Source organism: Eumetopias jubatus, unplaced genomic scaffold, assembly GCF_037043125.1.
Source record: "Eumetopias jubatus isolate StellerSeaLion01/CBP00866 unplaced genomic scaffold, mEumJub1_p1.0 scaffold_1, whole genome shotgun sequence".
Classification (NCBI taxonomy): Eukaryota; Metazoa; Chordata; class Mammalia; order Carnivora; family Otariidae; genus Eumetopias; species Eumetopias jubatus.
The window spans coordinates 70,772,007-70,788,720 of NW_028274807.1; the positions used below are offsets into that span (position 1 = coordinate 70,772,007).

General features: G+C 45.5%; 1 long non-coding RNA gene and 1 pseudogene across 1 annotated transcript; both read left to right on the forward strand.

Moving 5' to 3' along the window:
- The first annotated feature begins 11,007 nt into the window (after window positions 1–11,007).
- Window positions 11,008–12,864, forward strand: LOC114206943 (uncharacterized). Its single transcript, XR_003608757.2, has 3 exons — window positions 11,008–11,148; window positions 11,517–11,632; window positions 11,922–12,864. It is a non-coding gene; the product is annotated as an uncharacterized LOC114206943 (long non-coding RNA).
- A 119-nt stretch (window positions 12,865–12,983) lies between these two features.
- On the forward strand, window positions 12,984–15,647 carry LOC114207075 (large ribosomal subunit protein eL8 pseudogene; annotated as a pseudogene).
- Window positions 15,648–16,714: the final 1,067 nt, after the last annotated feature.

Consider the following 16,714-nt stretch of genomic DNA (forward strand, 5'->3'; position numbering starts at 1 on the left):
GGTCTGCTCCTACATGTCATGTGGGGAAGGCATCCTAGGGAACAGAACGTGTGGGGCTGGGGACCAAACACATTGGTGAGGGACAGTTTTGCAGCGATTCCAAAAGAATGTGAGCCTAGTACCTTCTCACCGCTTTCCCCCCCAAACCCACGGTGCCAATGCTTCTACAGTATCTCTACCTTGGCATGTTACAGTAGAGGCGGTGTGGGGAGTAGAAAGCGCATGGGAGTTCGTCACCTCGGGCCTGGTGGGACTTGGCCACAAACCACATGCTGATTTTCCTGCCATGTGGTTTTGGCCAATCACTTACCTTCGAGCCTTAGTTCTCTCATCTGCGCATGGAAGTTAACAGTGCCATCCCTAACCGCCTCCCAGAACCGAGATAGTCACGTAAGATAATGATATGATGAGGTTTTATAAACAATAGAAATCTTTCAAAACATCATTTATCATGACTATTTCTTCCTCAAGAGTTCTTTGGCTCCTGTTTCGTGGGCACAGAATGAGGTATTGGGACAAACTGGATTCTTGAAGTTTCCAGGGCTATCAAGAAGCAAGACAGGACAGAACAGAGTGGGACTATTTCTAGGGACTTGGTTTCTAGCCTTCTGTGAGAGGATGGGTTTCTTCTTCCCCCTCCCCCGTGGCCAAGAGAGACTAATAAGGATACCTACCTCTAGAATTCTGGTCTAGACAAGACCACCGGAGAGTCATTATTAGTCTCAGACCATTTCCCTGCCCCTCACCTAAGCCTGCATCTAAACTACACCGGATGGATAAGAGAAAATGTGGCAGATAGTCTGTTTGTTAGGTGTTTCCAGGGAAATTCCATATCCTCTCCTGGTAACTCAGAACTAGTATGTTTTACAGTGAGTCTGCATTTTTTATTTTTGCCCTTTGGCTGCAGTTGAAGGTTTTGAATGCTCTGAGGGCAGGAAAGCCTCTATTCATCTCCATTTTTATCCCATCTAAGCCCAGCACAAAATGGCCCTGGGGCCCAATTTGTTGACCTGATCTGTATTGTTCCGTCCTCACCAGAGCCAGAAAATATGCTGGTCTCCATTCTTTTTTTTTTTTTAAGATTTTATTTTTTTATTTGAGAGAGAGAGTGAGCGAGCGAGTGGGTGTGCACAAGTGGGGGGGAGGGGTAGAGGCAGAGGGAGAAGCAGGCTCCCCGCTGAGCAGGGAGCCCGATGCACGACTCGATTCCAAGACCCTGGGATCATGACCTGAACTGAAGGCAGAGGCTTAACCGACTGAGCCACCCAGGTGGTCCCCATTCTTGAAATACAGTATTTGCAAAGTTCAAAAACAAACCTTGCGATAATTTGGCTTGCAACTTCTCCCCTAACTCTTCCTCCTTGGCGGGGGGGGGGGGGGGGGCGAGTGGGTTGGGAGGAGGAATTGGAAAGACTGAACTCCCATTTCTGCTAAAGGACAGGCCCCATGATGGCTTAGCTTGGACTTCCCTCCCTTTCCTTATCAAATGAAATCAGCCACTGAAGGAAATTGGCTTCTCCAGATTGTGAGAGACAGGAAGCAGCGCTGCGAGACAGGATCCAGGAGGGAAACCAGAGAAATAGCTCAAGGCCCCGCTCAGGCAGTGCCTGGCCCCGGCCCGGCCCCTCCTTTCCTCCAGCTCTGCCTGTTCTCATGCCTCTGGCCTCACCACTCCTTCCCTGGGTCCTGGCATGTGAGGCTGAAAGGGTCCGTAGAAGTCAAGGCCAGTCCTCTCAAGTCTTCCAACCTGTGCTTGATCCTTCCAGCGATGGGAGTTTGGCTGCTTCCCCTAGAAGTTTGGCCTTTTGTCCAGCTGAAATCTGCTTCTTGCCGTCCTTCCTGCCCTCTCTCCATGGAGCAGCTCTTCGGATGCCTTGGGTCTCCAGGCTGACCACCCCCACCCCGGGGAAGACCCTGATAAGAGTATGAGTTTCTCAGAAACTCGCAAACCTAAAGGGAGTCGGGACAGGAACTTAAGTGGGAAGGAAATGTTGAGAACAATGCCCTTAGTGAGCTCTTCCCTTGCCAAGGAGCCTGGGGGCTACCCTGATGTTTACTACAACCTTGGCGTATTGCCTTTTCCTCCTCCTGTGTGCCTAGTGTCTTCTGGGAAGATTTTTTTCCCCATTCAGCTCACTTCATTAATTTTTGCTAACATATTTAAAAGTATATTTAAAGACATCATGACATTTTGCTCCTAAATACTTCAGTGTATATCTTTAAAACATAAGAATATTTTCCAAGGGCGCCTGCGTGGCTCAGTCAGTTAAGCGTCTGCCTTCAGCTCAGGTCATGATCCCAGGGTCCCGGGATCGAGATCGGGATCCCTGCCTCTCCCTGTCCCTCTCTCTCTGCCCCACCTCTGCATGTGCTCGCTCTCTCAAATAAATATGTGAAATCTTCAGGAAAAAAAAAGACTGTTTTCCAGCAGAGCTGAAATCAAAATATAATACCTAGCAAAATTAATTATAATTATCTAATACTTAATCTACATTTAAAATCAGACCAATGTTTGGGCCTCTTCATCCTTGCCCTGCCCTTGGGAGGTTACACAGCCCTGAGCCAGCCTACTTGGCCAGTCATTGCTTTTTTCCTCAGCATATTATCCCTTCATTACCCAGCCTAATGTCCCTGAGACTTTGGGTCCCTCAGCTGGGTGCTCCCAGTCACGTGGCCCAGGGGCCAAAGCGTCTGCCAGGCTGAGCACCATGCCATCTAGTTGTGCTGGTTTACTGCAGAGGAGACGAGTGAAGTCTAAACCCCCTCTTTTACCGAGGGGTTGTGTCTGGCTGGACGAGCATTCCTTCTAAGGCACACAAGGCACTGTATAGCAGAAGCCCTGGACTGGAGCTGCTGTGGTACTGCCAACGTAGTAGTTAATCCTTCCCCTGATAGTTCAGCGTGCAATTTAACCTTCAGAGAAGCATGGTCTCATGGTTGGGGGGTTCTGAAGTTCCGAATACTGAGTCTATCCCCAACATCAATAACATGTCCAAATCCCCTCTAAATAAAGTGTGGTATTTTGAGTTCCCCAACCTCACCCTCCTTTCATGCATTCAGATTCTTTGTTTAAAAATTTTTTAATTTAAATTTAATTTAGTTAACACATATGCTGTATTCTTAGTTTCAGGGGTAGAATTGAGTGATTCACCAATTGCATATAACACCCAGTGCTCATTATATCAAGTGCCCTCCTTAATGCCCATCACCCAATTACCCCATCCATCCCCCCCCTGCCACCTCTCCTCCAGCAACCCTCTCTTCCCTAGAGTTAGGAGTCTTGTGGCTTGCCTCCCTCTCTGTTTTTATCTTCTTTTTCCTTTCCTTCCTCTATGTTCATCTGTTTCATTTCTTAAATTCCGCATATGAGTGAAATCATATGGTATTTGTCTTTCTCTGACTGAGTTATTTCACTTAGCATAATACCCTCTAGTTCCATCCATGTTGTTGCAAGTGGCAAGATCTCATTCCTTTTGATGGCTGAGTGATATTCCATTGTATATTTAAACCACATCTTCTTTATCCATTCATCTGTCGATGGACACCTGGGCTCTTTCCATAGTTTGGCTATCATGGACATTGCTGCTATAAACACTGGGTGCATGTGCCCCTTCGAACCACTATTTTTGTATCCTTTGGATAAATACCTAGTAGTGCAATTGCTGGGTCAATAGGGTAGTTCTATTTTTAGCTTCTGTTTTCCAGAGTGGCTGCACCAGCTTGCATTCCCACCAACAGTGGAGGAGGGTTCCCCTTTCTCCGCATCCTCACCAACATCTGTCATTTCCTGAGTTGTTCATTTTAGCCATTCTGACCGGAGTGAGGTGGTATCTCATGGAGGTTTTGATTTGGATTTCCCTGATGCCGAGCGATGTTGAGCACTTTTTCATGTGTCTGTTGGCCATTTGGATGTCTTCTTTGGAGAAATGTCTGTTCATGTCTTCTGCCAATTTCTTGACTGGATTTTTTGTTTTTTGAGTGTTGAGTTTGATAAGTTCTTTATAGATTTTGGATACTAGCCCTTTATCTGGTATGTCATTTGCGAATATCTTCTCCCATTCCGCAAGTTGCCTTTTAGTTTTGCTAAAACTTTGCTGCATGCGTTTAGATTCTTACATTATGCCTGCAGCAATGCCCTCCCCCCGTTTCTCTCCCTCCTTCTTTCTGACTCACTGCTTGCAATAGCCTCATGAATTTTCCCAAAAAATATAAACTACTTTTAATCTTTTATCCAATTCATAATGACTATCACTGACAGACACAATCAATAGAAAATAAAACTGACAATTGCTTATAATAAAACATAAAAAATTTTTAACTAAACATTGAAAATAAACATTTTAACAAAATTAAGACCTGCAAAATTTGAGGCAGAAAATTTGGACTTTGTAGGGGCGCCTGGCTGGCTCAGTCGGAAGAGCATACAACTCTTGATTTTTGGGGTTGTGAGTTCGAGCCCCACGCTGGGTGTAGAGGTTGCTAAAAATAAATAAACTTTAAAAAAAGAAAAATTATATCCATAATGGCCATTGAAGCAACTCATAAGAGTTGTTAAGACAGTTTCAGTTGCAAGGAACAGAAAGCTCAAGTAAACTTAGCTAAAAAGGGGGGGAGCAGAGAGGGGATTTAATGGCTCCTACAACTGTAAAGTCCATAATAGCTCTTTCAGATGTAGTTTGGGCCTCTTCTAAACAGTTTGGTCAGTTTAGTTTCCATGCAGGCCTCTAGGTCCTGGCCTCCTCTGTGTGCTGGCTTAGCCTTCAACCGAGGTTTCCTCATGGCAACAAAATGGCTGCAGTGCATCTAGCCTTCACATCTTCATACCACATTAGGCAAGGAAGAGAAGGGAACTGCTTCCCTAGAAGCCCCCACAAAAGGCTTTTTCAAACCTCATTGGCCTGAATGAAGTCATGCCCTACCTTCTGCCATAATAACATCTCACTGCTTCAGCCAGGCATGGGGTTAGCTTCCCTCAAAGTTCCCATACTGCCTGTCGGAGATATGGTTCCTGGACAAAAGTTGGGGTAGTCACTTGGAATAAGGAAATAGATGTGGTGGGGGGGCAGGGATGCAATCACAATGTCACCTAAAATGATAGAAACTTTAGTAAAATTTAATACAGATTGGACATAGATAAAGAAACCAAGCAATGAGACAAAATTTAAAAATTTAAATGAAGAAGAATTGATCCTGGTGAAAAAATGTTTCAGTTGACTAAACATAAAAACATAAAATGGAAATATCTCCGTTTCATAGAAAGATGATCAAAGGGGACACCTGGGTGGCTCAGTCAGTTAAGTGTCTGCCTTCGACTCAGGTCATGATCCCAGGGCCCTGGGATCGAGTCCCACGTCGGGCTCCTTGCTTGGCAAGGAGACTGCTTCTCCCTCTGCCTGCCTCTGCCTCTCTCTCTCTCTCTGATAAATAAATAAAATCTTAAAAAAAAAAATAAAGATGATCAAAGCATTAAAGTGACTTGGTGTTTGTTCCAGAAAACACATTCCTGATGAAAATTAATGTTGGCATAATTCATTTGAAGTGTTTGCATTGCAAACCTCCTTGGGGACAAGACAGCAAGGATCAAAATGTTGCGTAGTCCCCTACACTACTCCTAGGGACCACCGCCCCGTTGAGGTGCCCACAAACCATTCATTGATAATCCATTTTGGTTCTGGAAATCAGAATAAACACAATGACTTGTGGTGTGTGGAATTGAATTCTCTCACTGTTTTGAACACTGTAATGAGTGCCTGCCTCCACAGGTCTGTCCCTTAGACAATACTTCCAGGTAATTCATTTACAAATCTTCCCACACTCTGGAAGGTAATTTGTTCTGGTCAGATTCCTGGAATTTGTAGAGAGACACTGGGGTTGTCTCTTGCCCCTTTTTCTCCCACCTTGAGTTAACTTTTCCTCTGGGTGTTCTGTTCTAAGAACATTCCCGCTGACAGAGAAAACAGAAGCAAAACACAAATTGAGGAGTTCTGCTTTCTCTTTGTCACCCACCAACATGACAGCATTGACCACAGTGTATCCCTTTGAATATGACTTTATGGAGCCCTTAATGGGCCTCTATTCATGTGAGGCTTTCACTTTCTCAGAAGTGTGTTGGGCATCCGTTCCATGTCCTTGTGTTCACCAGTGGTTATGCACCTCTCTGTTCATCTTAGGCTTCCTTTCTCATACAAACATATATGTAACTACATGGCTTCTTTAAGCTCCTTTCCCTTTTTCACTGACTTGGGATCTTATGGGTAAAGTGACTGTTCTTAAGAAGTTACTAAATTCTTGAGCGTCTTTCTAAAGTCTCAAGCCCTGTATTTTCTTTCAATTATTAAAATCAAGGGAATGCATCTCCCTGTGCGCTGTCACTCACCATCGCAAACTTCAAGACACAGTTGCTTTCTCGCAAGGTTCCTGTCACTTCCACTCTGCCAACCAATTCCTCCTTTTGGCCAAATTTAGGCCCAGAGTGGCAGTTCCCCTTACTACTTCCTCTGCTCTCTGGAAGATGAAATTGTCAGCAAGCAATAATAATAGCTAAGGTCTATTGAGCACTTGCTGTGTGAGAGGTACCTTTCCTATGGGGAAGCCGAGGCCCAAAGAAGATAGGTGTCTGCTCAAGTTCATCCTCCTGCCAGGTGCTAAAGCATGAGTATTAGAGCCAGAGTCTGACTCTGGAGCCCAAGTTCTGTCTCTGGTTAAAAGAGCTTGTCACACAGTCTGGTTTTAGCTGGACAGACATCCAACCCGCCTGAGGATTTGAAGACCTCCCCCTCACCGGCTGCATCTCTCCACTTCGGGGTCGTTTTCGTGACATGGAGAGGCTGGTGGTCTGATTTCTGGATCTCTCTTCTCCTTCCACATTCAGCCTTCGATCCCTGTGACCTACAATCTGACACCCTTTCCACTCCTAACTTCCCAGGATGCCTTCATCCCCTTCCGGGACAAGGCGAGTAGGGAGGCTTTTCTTAAACGCCTTTGCTTCCTCCTGCCGATGGACCATCTCGCACCCCTCATAGACAATGGCTGGCAGAACTAAAACAGGGGCACACTTCTGGGGGCCACTTGAGGTTAGCGATGGACTCCAAGTAGAATGGTTATTCCTTGTGGCTCCTCCTTGAAACAGTTCTGCTCTTTTTGTTTGTTTTTCTTTTTCTTCTAAAGTTACATGAGTTTGGAGAGTGCTACACCTTTTGGGTTTCTTAAGTAAACCGTGTTTCAATTAAGCTGCTGCCCAAATCTGCTTCCTTTTCCAGTCATTGGGAGTACATCTGACTTACCCCAAGTAATAAAAAACCCAATCATCACAATCTGTATGATTGAAGGGATTCTAAGATTGAAAGAAGGATCATTTCATTAAAATGATCTTAAATTGGGCACCTGGGTGGCTCGGTCGTTAGGCGTCTGGCTTCGGCTCAGGTCATGGTCCCAGGGTCCTGGGATCGAGCCCCAGATCGGGCTCCCTGCTCAGCGGGAAGCCTGCTTCTCCCTCTCCCACTCCCCCTGCTTGTGTTCCCTCTCTCCCTGTGTCTCTCTCTGTCAAATAAATAAATAAAATCTTAAAAAAAAATGATCTTAAATTCAGTATTGCCAAATTTAACCTATAAACCACTATAAACTTAGAAAGTATCATTTTCTTGTCAATAATTCCAATGACAACTGTGATTATAATTATATAGAATTATTATTACAGAATAGTTTAAATAGTAATTATAACCCAAACTGCAAGTATTTCTACCACATAATCATAAGCCAATTCTCTCAGTTCTTAAGTTTGAGCTGAGATGATTTCACCCATAAAAGTTTATTGTTTATTAATGTTTCCTCTAATATTTTTGGCCTGTTTTAAATATTTCAGTTTTCCTATTTTATTATCAAGTTTTGGCTAACATATAACTCTTGTTCTTTAATGTGTTTCCAGGCCTAACTTATCCTAAAATATACCCACCAAAAACACAATTTCAGAATATCAGACACAACTGTCTCTGAAAAGAATTCTATCACTCATCAACTCATTTCCTTCTATGGTGGTGGACTCTAATTTTTGACTTGTGCCAATTGAATTGCAGTCTTGGTTTCCTTGAGAGTCCAACAGCTTTGCTCATAGCTGAATGTAATGTACTCTTATTCTCTTTTTTCTTTCTTTCTTTCTTTCTTTTTTTTTTTTTTTAGAGAGGGAGAGAGAGGGGCGGGAGGAGCAGAGGGAGAGGAAGAGAGAGAATTTTTTTTTTTTTTAAGATTTATGTATTTATTTGAGAGAGAGAGAGAGCAGGGGCAGTGGGGAGAGGCAGAGCGAGAGAGAGTCTTAAGCGGACTCCACATTGAGCATAGAGCCTGATGTGGGGCTCAGTCTTACAACCCTGAAACCATGACCCAAGCCAAAGGTAGCACAGAGCCCGACAAGGGGCTCGATCTCACGACCCTGAGATCATGACCTGAGCTGAAATCAAGAGTCGGTCGCCCAACCGACTAAGCCACCCCTAATGTGTTCCTATTCTTTTTTTTTTAAAGAATTTATTTATTTATTTGAGAGAGAGAGACACAGCCAGAGAGGAAACACAAGCAGGGGGAGTGGGAGAGGGAGAAGCAGGCCCCACTGCAAGGATCCTTGACTGCACCCAACAGAAACTGATTCTGGCTCCTTAGAGCAGGAGAGGGATTCCCGGAAGGATAGTAGGTAGGTGTCAGTGTGAAGGCTGAAGATCCTGATGAGCAAATGAGCAGCATCAAGGGGAAGTGGGCAGCTGCAACCACAGCCGTGGTCATGCCAGGGGACGGCCTGGTTGGAGAGCTGTGTCACTGTGCCTGCTGTCCCTGGCGTTGCTGCCACCAGGGAGGGCCTCAGACCGCAGAGCCTGCTGCCATGGCCTCTAGAGCGGCCAGCTTCTTTGCATCGCTTACTCCAGACCCATGGTTCTTAGCACAGATTCAGATGGTTGAGGCTGGATCATGCAATCCTACCCTAATTTCCAAGGGATGGGGCTCCGTTTCCTGCTAAGACCAGGCAAAGACTCCCCTGCATAGTTGAGGGGTTTGGATGCCGAACACTCCTCAGAAACAACCCAGTAAATACTAGTATAGATCCAAGCCTTGGGTGCATGGTCTTCTTTTCCCCGAACAGAAGGGAGCCATTTCTGCTCTCAGAGGGATGAGTGGCTCTCAGAGGGATGAGCGTCCCTTTCTCTTTAACAAGGAATACCAGCTGCCTGGAGTTTTCTGATAGATATATAATGATATATAATTAATTTTTACATTAAATTGTATACATTTATAAATATTTGTGTATTTATCTTTATAGTATACTTAAATGGATAATATATTAATATAGTTTAATTAATACATGTATTAATTAATTAATATAAATAAAATATACATTTTTTGTTTAACAAAATTCTTTAATAAAATTTATTAAAATGAATATTTAAGAATTTTCTCAGCTTAAATTGTTTTCCTTTTCTACCCCCAAAGAAAATATGAAATTATCCGCACCCACACACATATACACTCAAAACTATAGTAACATTCTCTAAACAGGACTACATTAGAGTTTAAATTGCTGGAAAAATCAAAAGAATTCCAAGAAGTGATTGCAGGGATGATTTTTTTTTTCCTTTGAAAAACAACTGACAGTAAAGCAATTTAAATAAAATTATTTTCCGTGGTTGTCAAAAGTTTCTTGAAGCTCACATTTCAATTAATAATAATTATGCATGTATAATTTAATATACAACCATCTCCAACGTAGGATTAAGGATAATTGTATTGTATTTTATTTTTTTTAAAGGTTTTCTTAGTCAAGGCCAAAGGGCTCTTTATTTCACATGTAGAAAGAAATGTTTCTTTTTATATAATTTTTTAAGATTTTATTTATTTATTTGACAGAGAGAACACAAGCAGGGGGAATGACAGGCAGAGGGGGCCAGAGAGAAGCAGGCTTCCCGCTGAGCAGGGAGCCCAGGGAGCCCGATGCGGGGCTCCATCCCAAGACCCTGGGATCACCACCGGAGCTGAAGGCAGACGCTTAACGACTGAGACACCCAGGCGCCCTGGATAATTGTATTTTAAATAAGAAATCTATAGCACTCCCTGCAGCAGCACATATACTAAAATTGGAATGATAAATTAAAAAAATCTATAACTTCAAACTCTCCAAAGCATAACATTTAAAAACATTTAAATAGATGTTAAAGGGAGAGGAAGGAAATATTTTTACTTTGGAAAGTTAAATATATATACTCAAAATACTCCACAGCTACAGAGAAACTGCACTCTTTCAAGGTAGTGTGGTCAAATACTATGTCACTCTGTCACTTAGTATAATGTTTCAAGCATTAAGATGTTGACAGTTGGAAGAATTAGGTGGTATTTTACATAAGTAGAGATAATAAAGTGAATAGGATTAATTGGGGCAGGTTTTTGGGGAGGTGAGTAGTGAAATCACTAAGAGGGTAGTGACAATAACCTGGTAGAGGAGATTCCTGAAGGACGGAATTTGCAAGATGTGTGTGGGACATGCATCGTGGCTGCAACAGATCTTGGTAACTATGGTGAGAAGCAATGAAGAGGAAGAAAGTCCTTCAGAGTGGCAAAAGGCCTAAACTCAGCCTTTGCGCTCAGGGCTAGGCTAATAATAATTGGTTCTGATAGGTCAATCATCCTCTGTTGTGCTGATGTGAGGAAAAAAAAAAATCTCTCTTCCCTGTTTCCGGTTCACCAGCTTCCCCTCCTCTGTGGACCCCACCCTGCCCCCAGCCTGTGGCTAAACTGCCCAACTGCCAATTACAACCCACACTTCCCAGCATGCCTTGCACACCCCAGAAGCCCCAGTCCCCACCATTCATTCTGTTCCCCAGCTGAAAGCAGCTGTAGCAAATCACTCTCCAGATTTAGGGCGCCCACCACAGGGCCTCTCGCTCTCTGGGTGCCTCTACCCACTACCTCCCTTGGCTGTGGCTGAACCTGCTACCACTTGACACCAAACCACACTTGACACAGGAACAGGGAGGAGAATGGGGCCCATGGCTCTACTCCTCTATGAAATCAACAAGGTTGTGCCCCTTCTTCCACAACAGGCGGCTTCTGAGCCTTCTGCCCTTCTTTCCTCTCTCCAAGGGTCTCAGGAGCCCTGGCAAGGGGACCCATGTGGTAATCTTTTTAACATGTAGAGCTTCTGGGTCTGGGTCTGGGTGTGTGTGTGTGTGTGTGTGTGTCTGTGTGTGTGTGGTGTGTGAGTGTAGCACTTTTGACTAGTGCTCTGTGGCACTTTGCACTTGGCCCCACTGCCAAGGCCCCTTTGGTCTCCATAAGCAGCACTTCCTTCTCTCCCAAGCACTCCCGCACTTCTAAGGAACCTGCTCTTTGCCCTACAGCTGGCCTTCAGGCGTGCACCCCTCCCTGTTTGAGGAATCCTCACACCATCTCTTTTTTTTTTTTTTTTTTTTGGATTCTTTTGTGTCCCTGGGCAGCCAGAACCTTATTTCATGGTTATGCCTTTCCTTCTGCTGCCATTCTAGAATGCCATTAACTGTTGGAAAACCCCGTCAGGCTGTGGGACAAGCCAGGCTTCGAATCCTGATGGGAGTCCACCATTCTGAAATCCAAAAAACTCTGAAAACCAACGATTTTTTTGGTGAGTTTGGCACAAACTTACTTGGTTGCAAAACCCGACCTGAGCTGACAAAAGCCTATTTTGTTCACTTTATCCTTTGCCCACTGAATGTGGATATGTAAGTTTGTTGCCAAAATATTAATGTGGTGATTTGGGGGTGCGGGTCTAGACCCTGTTGAAAGAATTATCTGGCATATGCACTGTGTTACCCTTGTAAATCATGAAAAATTATGATTTTTTTAAAAAGTATTTTTATTTTATTTTATTTATTTATTTATTTTAAAAGATTTTATTTATTTATTTGACACAGAGAGCACAAGCAGGGGGAACAGCAGAGGAAGAGGGAGAAGCAGGCTTCGATGTGGGACTTGATCGCAGGACCCTGGGACCATAACCTGAGCCGAAGGCAGATAGATGCCCAACCATCTGAGCCACCCAGGTGCCCTGAAAAATTATGGTTTTTGAAACACTTTTGGCCCCAGGATTTTGGGATGAGGACCAATTATTTTGCACCTGTGCTATAATGCCACACGAAAGAGGACTGGATAATTAATTATAGACAAACATGTGACAGAATGCTATGGAGCTAATCAAAATCATATCCGTGGAAACTTAAGGACAGAGGAAAACAACTCCAGCGTATTGTTATAAATTATTTATGTAAAAAGAGCACATGGAATCTGAACTTTATATTAAAAAATACTACTTATGCATGGGAAAAGCTCGGGAGGCAGCACACCATAATGTTAATAGGGAGCTGTCTCTGTATTATGCCTCTGTGGTTGACTTTGTTCTCTTTAGCTTTTCCAGTATCTACGTAATGCTTTTACAATCAGAATTTTTTTTAAAAAAACCACTAACTGTTACTAAAAACAACTTGGTACTGACACTTTTTACTCTGTGGCCTCGGGCAAAACACGTGATCAACCTGAGCGTGATTTTCTCTTTTGTAAATTAAGTCTGTGACCACCTACTTCACAGAGTTGTTGAGAGAAAATGTACCTGGGCAGAAGACGGCTTGGCAGGCGGCAGTTTTAATAATAGCAAAGGGAACTTACATACCAGGCTTGTCTTGGGCGGCAGCAAGATGAATAGATCCCTGGACCCGCCCTCCGATCCTAAAAGTTTATAAAGAGGACCTAACAGGGCTCAGTCACATATACCCCGCAGGTGTTTTCAACATCGTGTCGCCAACTCAAGGCTCTGTCCTTGGAGCAGCCTCTGGGAGTAGGAAAGACAAGTGGAACCCGCATTCCCAGGACGGGGGGGGGGGGGGGGGCGGTGGTGAGGAGCCTGCAAGCACCCAGGTCCAGCTCATGGGGCGATCAGTGGTCATGTCTTTTTTGATCACATTCCCCAACGGGACCAGATCATGCAAGGCCTTGAACCCTGGGTAAGGACTCAGATTTATAGTCATCAATTATGAAAAAGGATTTCTCAATGACCAACAAGTGATTTTTCTCAAAACTTCAACCTCTCCAGCTGCTCCGGAGCAAATGACACTTTAACCTTCCTTCATGTAAGAAATTCTTGTTGCTAAAAAACAAAACAAACAAAGAGAAAGAGACTCATACAGAAAATCTGGTGGTTGCCAGAGGGAAGGGGGTGGGGGGGGGGTGGGTAAGCTAAGAGAAGGGGACTAAAAGGCACAAACTTCCAGATACAAGATAAATAAATCAGGGAGATGACGTATACGGCATAGGGAATATAGTTAATAATAGTGTAACAACCCTGTATGGTGACAGGTGGTAGCTAGGTTTATCACAGTGATCACTTCTTAATGTATATAGATGATGAATGACTATGTTGTACCCCTGAAATGAATACAATATTATCTGTATTGTATGCCAACTACACTTCAATAAAAAAAGAAAAAAGAAAAAAGTTTGCTGGGCACCCACGAGGTGCTAGACCAGGTGTTACTGGGGACGCACACCAAGGTGAACAAACCATAGTCCCTACCTGCCAGGACCCCCAGCCCCAGGACAGGCAGGACCAGGATAAGACCTGGCCGTGGGCAGCACTGGACAGAACTCTACAGGGTTAGAGTCCTACCATCATCTCTCCTCCCGTCTCTCCTTGACGTGGCTTTCTCTCACGCACCATCTTCCTTATCTCTTCTTTAGTCTTTGACCCCAAGCCCAGTCCCATCTCGGAAGGACGCAGTTCGCATGCTGCCTCTTCCACAAAGCTTCCTCTGGAGTCACCCACTAGTCATTCGTGCTTCTCCCATGACTCCTCCAGTGCCTCGTTCCTGCCCGTCCATGAGCCCCCCCCCCCAGCTCTGCCCTGAGCCGAACCGTGCCTACTGTGTGCGTGCCTCCCCACTCAACGTCCCAGGGCTCCCTGCACCCGGGCACTGACAGGAGATTTCTGCCAGAATCTTGTCATCTTTGCACTACATGAAATCTCTGATCATATGTTGATACTGTCAGTGTTTCCGGAAAAGGAAGAGGCAGTGTCCACACAAAGGCCAGTCACTGGAATTAGTGGCTGATGGTCTCGTTCTCTGGGAGAGTTTTGTGAACTGTGTGAGTCCCCACCTGGTGGGCAACAAAGAGCAAGAGGAGCTGACCTGACGATGTGAGACCCACCGGCTCCCCAGGATGGTTGGAGCAGAGGAGTATACACGCCAAGCAGGACCTTCGGCCAGGACAGCCTCACTTGCCCTCAGTTTGGCATTGACCCCGAAGCTCTTCCAGGACTGGCATCATGAGGGGTTGAGTGGTTCCAATGTGGGTGGTGGCCTCTCCTCTTTCCGTTTTTGACTTTTGGTTCTTAAAAACTACATTCCAAACGAGGGAAATGAAACTACTGAAGACTCTCCCCCAGCAGCCACCTGACGTGGGGCAAGAGAACAATTCCTAGTTAAGGCCCCAAAGGAAATCCCCTCCCTGTCATGTGCTGGGGCCAGGAGAAGCAGGGGAGGCCCTAGCTCACTGCTTGGCCAGGCCCAGCCACCGAGGTAAAGGGCCAGATGGTCGGGCTGTCGCCTGGGCAGAGAACCCGAAGCAGAGTGGAAAACACCACAGGTGGAGATCTCGCTGGGGAGGCTTCCCAGCAGAGGGGGGCCCAAGCCTTGGGGATGGGGTGGGTTGGGTAGGCAGAGGAGAGACCATTGCAAGTAAGGGAGGTCTTACTTGTACAACCCTACTGTACAGGGAGTACAGAGTGGGGAACATTTGTTCTGTGTTTAGGGAAATTGTGAGCAGATTGGACTGGATGAAACCCACTCTCTCCCAAGACTTTGAAAGGAAAGAAGGCTTGAGGGGAAGAAGTTGGCCCCAGCCCCTGCTATTGTAAAGAAGCGGGAGGCCAAGGAGAGGGTCAGTCCCCGGTCTGAGAAAAGGCCCAAGAATCCTGGCATCAGACAAGACATCCAGCCCAAAAGGGACCTCATTTGACAAATGGCCCCGCTACATCTGGCTACAGCAGCAAAGGGCTATTCTCTATAAACGTCTAGAAGTGCCTCCCGGGATTAACCAGTTCACCCAGGACTCGGTGAACAGCTACTCAACTGCCTAAGCTGGCCCACAGATACAGACCAGAGACAGAGCAAGAGAAGAAGCCGAGATTGTTGGCCTGGGCTGAGAAGAAAGTTGTCGGCAGAGCGGATGTCCCCACTAGGAAGCGACCTGTCTTTTGAGCTGGGGTTAATACTGTCACCACCTTGGTGGAAAACAAGCAGACGCAGCTGGTAGTGATTGCACATGACGTGGGTCCCACTGAGCTTGTTGTCTTCCGGCCCGCCCTGGGTCATGAGACGGGGGCTGCCTATTGCATTATCAAGGGGAAGGCCAGGCTGGGGCGTCTGGTCCACAGGAAGACCTGCACCACTGTCGCCTTCACACAGGTTAACTCGGAAGACAGGGGAGCTCTGGCTAAGCTGGGGGAAGCCATCAGGACCAATTACAATGGCAGATATAATGAGATCCACCATCACTGGAGAGGCAACGTCCTGGGTCCAAGGTCGGTGGCTCACATTGGCAAGTTGGAAAAGACAAAGGCTAGAGAAATGGCCACCAAACTGGGCTGAGTGTACATGTTGAATTTTCTGAACATAAAATTAACAAAAGTTCTCTTCCAAAAAAAAAAAAAAGACTGGATGAAACCCATTTGCAGCCACATGTTGAACTATGGAAGGTAACAATGAAGAGAGGCGATAGGCACGGTTAGGCTACATGAGGCATCTGGACTTTCTCCTCCAGTTGAGAAGTGCCCAGCTCCTTGCTTTCACCTCAGGTCTCCTCGGAAATGCTGGAGCCCTGCTTGACACTAAACTTGGCTTTGTTATACAGTTGAGCAGGAGATGGGTACAGACTCCACAACACATGGAACAGGCTCAAAGAAAAAGCACATAGTCCCCCAAACTCTCAGCATCCCAAAGGGGATGTGCTTGGCTAGGGCAGGGCTGGATGCACCATTGGTTGCGTTCCAGAGGAAGTACATGATCCCCTCGGCCTCAAGCAGCCTGCATGGGAGGGGGTCTGATCCTGAGCTATGCAGTCAGGGTACAGTCTTGCTGGCATGAAAAATTGCTGTTTTCAGCTGCAGAGCAGCATTGATTTGAGCTGAAAGTCTTAGGTCCTTTCAGCTTGCTCCAGATGAGAGGGAGAGCTGCTGGTGCTATTTGCCAACAAACTGGCTTGTCTCCACATAGCCATCAAGACCCTTGGTTTTCCAAGGACTTTTTTTGAGGGGTAGCCGCTGCCTTCCTCAAAATAAATTCTGTGAAGAACCTTAATGTATAAAACATTTACAAGTGGAATCGCTTGGGATAAGGAGGGGATGGAGTGCCTGGAGGCCCACCAAGCTGTCCTTAGGGACCTCTGAGGACCGCCCCCCCAACCTGTTGAATCTGATTTTAAAGTAAGAAAGGCGATGGCAAGCCATGAAAGACTTTAAGCAGGGGGTGAGACCATCCAACATGCATTTTAGAAAGATGCCCCTGCTGCTGGGTGGAATCGACATGGGAGACAGCCCTGTTTAAGGTGGCTACTGAAAAGGTCCAGACGTGAGTGGATGAATCTAGACCCAGGGCAGTCGCAGAAAGGATAAAGAGTAGGTTTGGATTCAAGAAATATTTCCAAGTTCGGGTGCCTG